Consider the following 5,147-nt stretch of genomic DNA (forward strand, 5'->3'; position numbering starts at 1 on the left):
CTGAAATAGAGTTTGCATCTCAGAGTAATTTCATAAAATGAAACCACTTGAACAAAACATTGCTCCTAAATGAACAATAAAATATCAAATAACTTTAGCTCTCATTTTTTATGTATGCGAACACCCCCGCCAAATATGACTCTAAAAGCTGCATGCTGATCTGTTAGTAATTTAGGTTTTTTGTGTGAAACTGATCTGGAAAATTATTTAGCTCTCATCCTTAACTGTTTGCTTTCTCTAGGGTCTTTCTGCAAATAAACATTTTGCTTTACAGCACTTGGTCTGTGATTTTAGGGCTACGTAATGTATTAATATAAAAAGGTTCTATGTTGCCTTTATGCATCATTCATTTTTTTTTCTTTGAGATGGGTGATGTATTTATTCATTCAACATTTTCTCAATATCCACTCTAGTAGATTTGTTGGTGCCCTTGGCCTTCCTGGAGATTATCTGCAGATTCATTAAACAACACCCTCTTAAACATCTGGGGCCCTCCGCCTACAGGCTTTCTCTTGCTGTTGGCATAGAGTGAGGAATAGACCAGAAGTGCTGAGGAATTGATGTTCCCTGTAAGAAACATCAGCCAATGAGAACTGGGAGATAAACACCCCAGCTTCTCTTTGCCCTCGGCGGACTAATTCTGAGGTGGGTTCCACACAGTCTCTCAGGGGGTTCCCAGTGGGGTTAAGCTCCAGTTCCACCCACTGGTAACCTACTCAATGGCACAGCCTTTATTGGCCATCTTATCTTCACTGTTTATCTTTCCCAATCGTTCACCTGTGTTTCCTGATATACACCAGAAGAAATTACTTGAACCCGAATACTTGTCTCTGTGTATTCAAACCAAGATAACTTCTCTGCCTGAGGTGCTGATCTATGCACAAGGTAGACAGTGGTAACAGGCAGAAAAAGTTTCTCCTCTCATGGGACTTACCTTCTAGAGATGAACCAAGAAAAACTCAGAAATACATATGGAGTAAATATGTAAAATAGGATGATGGGATAGAACATGGGTATGGAGAGTCTATTGGAAGAAATATTTGAGCAAAACTAGAATACTGAGAGGAGTGAGCTTGGTCAAGATCTTTGGAAAGCAGACCAGGTAGAGGACCTAGCAAGAGCAAAATTCTGAAGCAGAAAGAAGGTGGGGCAATTCAAGGAGCAGAAGAAAGGTAAGTTTGGCTGGAGAGTAGAAAACAAGATAAGAGAATTTTATGAGCTTAGAGACCGAAACACTAGGAGCACTGATATATAGGAAAAAAAATGTTATATTTAATATTTATATTTACATTGTGATGTCTTTGTATGTTTTTGCACAGAATACAATATTAACTCAAGGGGGAATATATATTTATTCATTCAAAAAACATTTACTGAACACTTAGTAGGCATAGGCACAGTTTTAGAAATGTAGGAACAGAACTAAGCAAAGTCAAGTCACTATTCCCATGGAGCTGACATTTTAGAGCATGGGAAAATATGAAAACATTTCCCGTTTATTTTAAATGACTGCTATTCACCATGATCCTTTAAATTGCCTTTTCCTATGCCAGTGAAATTTTGGCTCAATTTCATAACTTTGCTAATAAGTTTCAATTTTAGAACTCAATACAATACTATTCAATACTTCAAATTCATAACCTATCTAAAGCTCTCTCCTTCCTCCAACTCTTCGAGATTCTAATTCTTTCAATGGAAAAGGAAAAAAGCAAGTCTCTTTACTGAATGGATACAGTTATCATAGTTGTTGGTAGGAACATGACTCTGTTTTTACTCTCAGTAGATCCCTTTTCATCTGATATAGCCCATCTTCCATTAGATATCTGTGGTTTTCTTAAGGTGATGTTCAACTGTTCCGTAGCTCTTCTACAGAAGAGACAGCTAAGAGAGAGACAGCTAAGACTACTTTTGGCCCTGCCAGTGGTCCATGCTTCCAACACTTTTTTCATGTTAGGGATCCCAGTACTTGGCTAGGAGCCCCACAATTCCTGAACTCTATTAACCTCCATACTCCTACACATGGAGTCACTGAAACTGTTAAAGTCCTCATTCTCACTCTCCAATGGTTACAGAAAACAACACAATTAACAATGCTTTCCAAGCCTGCTGCATGTACCACTTTAGAGAAACCCTTGCCTTCAGATATTACTAAACGGTAAGAGGACACTAGACTCTATATTCAGCCACAACTCCAAACCCCAGCAGACCTATGTCAAGAACCCCCATGAACTTTGACAGTTTTCTCTATTCTAATCAGAAAATTTCTGCAGATTTTAAACCTGGGTAAATATCCAATCCGAGATGAAATTAGCCTCCATTTCTTATAACAGTCCAAGACTTTATGAATCTTTTTTCTTAGAGGGCCACAAAATCTGACCTCAGATCTCAGGAAATAATACCTTTCCTCTCAGCCATCGTAAGAGAATTGTAGCTGATGCTGTAAGTGTCCCAGTCTCATGGCCTTCGCTTCCAGTACATACCCACAGCACCCTATTGCATATACTTGTGATTCTCAACTAAGGACCTTTCAGCCTCATGCAGTGTAGACTATAAATGTTCAGAAATTGGTGCTGGAATTGATTCCGTCGTGAACATTCCTCAGAAATGATGGATAGGAGTTGGTATATAAATATCCCAGATTCCACATCCTTTACATGGGACAACTCTAAGGTGTGTTTTGTGTTGTCTCCTGGTATTTCTCAACAGTACTGATATTCAACTGCTTTCAGTAACAACCTGCTCCATAACACACTCTTTTTCTTTTAAATAAATTTTATTTGGGGATAGTGTGTTTCTCCAGGGCCCATCAGCTCCAAGTTGTTGAGCTTCAATCTAATTGAGGAAGGTGCAGCTCAGCTCCAAGTCCAGTCACCATTTTCAATCTTTAGTTGTAGGGGGCACAGCCCACCAACCCATGCAGGAATTGAACTGGAAACCTTGTTGTTGAGAGCTTGCGCTCTAGCCAACTGAGCCATCTGGCTGCCCTTCGGAAGCTCAATGGCAGCTCATGGTCTTCAATCCAGTTGTGGAGGGCGCAGCTCACTGGCCCATGTGGGAATTGAACCTGCAGCCCTGTTATGGTTAGAGCATCTAACCAACTGAGCCATCCGGCCACCCCTCTGTGACACACTCTTTATTGGGTTTCCTTCCCTTTCTCACTCCCTCACTTCCCTATTGGGATCTCCTGGAATCACATCCCAAATAAATCACTTAAATTCAGAATCGGCTTACAGAGGGACCCAAACCAAGATGAAAAAAGAAAACCTTCTATCATCAACCCTTCTATTCTATCAACCCAATACTTCCCCAAATATCAACGGGGTATTGCATTTTATTTGCTCTTCTCAGCTTATGGAATTAGCTATAATTTGGCTGATCAAGAAAGATTGCGCTCAATACTAGATATATTTATTTATATTTACATTTATATTCATATTTATATAGCTATGTAAATATATGAATATTTAACATGTATCTGGATATTTAGGTCAGAATAAAATACCTTCAATCTCAGGGGCCTCACAAATAGTTATAGTTTTTCTGTGTCATGCTGTCTCATCTGTAACAAAGCAGTTGGACTTCATCAAGTTCAGTGTTTCTTCCAACAGAAGTTTCTTCAGCTCTATGAAATTTCTGGAACTTCCATCATAAGGGATGGAACATCAGTGTGTCTCTTTCCTGTACCATTCTTCCAAGCTTCAATGAGTGAAAAAACTGGGGGTGGGAAGGGAGCTAGATGTTCTCTTTCCAGCAAAATGCACTTTGTAAGCCAGTAGGCAAATAGTTTTTGAGCCTAACATTTCCTAACATTTCTGATGTTAGGAATGGTTAGGCAAAATTTTCTTTGTCTTGGTTTTCCTTGTAGAATACAGCCTTAATCTTTGACTTCATAGGGTGAGTTAACATATCAGTGATAGGCATGGAAACAATTTAAAAACTTCGTTTAAAAGACTTATATCAGAAAACAAAGAGACACATACTAAGGTCTTATTTTACAGCATTCTTTTGGCCCTTTAGGATACCAGTCGCAATGACTGAGCTGTTTTATACATATTCTCAACCTTGAAAGGAAATTCAGAAGAGTATCAGTGCCTTTACCTGAAAAGACAAAGCCAAAAACACTTTTGATTTAATTGGAGATGTCTCAAGATTAAGGGCATCTGCTCATCTCAAGATCAAGGATTTTTTTTTGTTTTATTCCACATCTTCAACTTCATTCTCACAAACTGATTACTTTCTTCTTGCCTGCGGAGAACCTTGGCACATGATTAGAGTTTCTGACTCTCAAAGCTGTTCATATCCGTAGTGACTTTTACACCCAATCTAGCAGACACTGGGAATTATTCACAGGAATCTCTTCTGCCCCTAATACAATGTAGTGTATCAGAGCAGTGCCCTTGAAGCCAAAATCCTCTCTTTTTCCAAAATCATAGCCCATAATCTCACCATCTTATACTGTTTGGATTTCATATTTAATACTTTTTCTATTGCAAATTTCCAAAATTTGTCTGTCTCATAGCAAATGACTTTGATTTGGAACTAAGTATTTAACTAAAACAACCAAGCAGCCATGGTTCTGCTAAGGAAATTAAAAAGGAAAAAAATAAGAAGTGAGAGCAACTCTTTCAAACAGATGACATGGCAGTTATATTTCCCTTTAATTTTTGAATGGATCTTTTTTTTTTTTTTTGACCCAGAAAGAGGCAAGCTAGAATCAAGATATCTCACAATTTCCTAGACACTAAGAACAGAAGAAAATATTTTATAGATCTTGTACCCCAGGGTCTTCACAAATACAGAGTCCAGTTCTCAGAAATCGTGAAGCTTGAAGCTTTTGATGAAGAAACAGATAAAGAGGCAAACAAAACCCCAGATTCAATTATCAATTAGATGGAAAAATATCTGAGGAGGCAGTAGGGGAAAGGGAATTGATATTTTAGTCATCAGTCCTTTGCATGGTGACCCTGATATAAAACTTCTCACACTGGCTATGACCTATGCCCTTCAGCCTGATTATGCCATTGGCCATCAGAGCTCAAGCCTCTCATTCGCGATCTCCTCAGTTAACACTTTGCATAATGATGATTTTCCTTGCTATTGGATGCCAGTGTCTTGTTCCTAACTCCCCAAAGTCTTCAAGTTCCTGA

The sequence above is a fragment of the Rhinolophus hipposideros genome, assembly GCF_964194185.1.
Source record: "Rhinolophus hipposideros genome assembly, chromosome: 22".
Lineage (NCBI taxonomy): Eukaryota > Metazoa > Chordata > Mammalia > Chiroptera > Rhinolophidae > Rhinolophus > Rhinolophus hipposideros.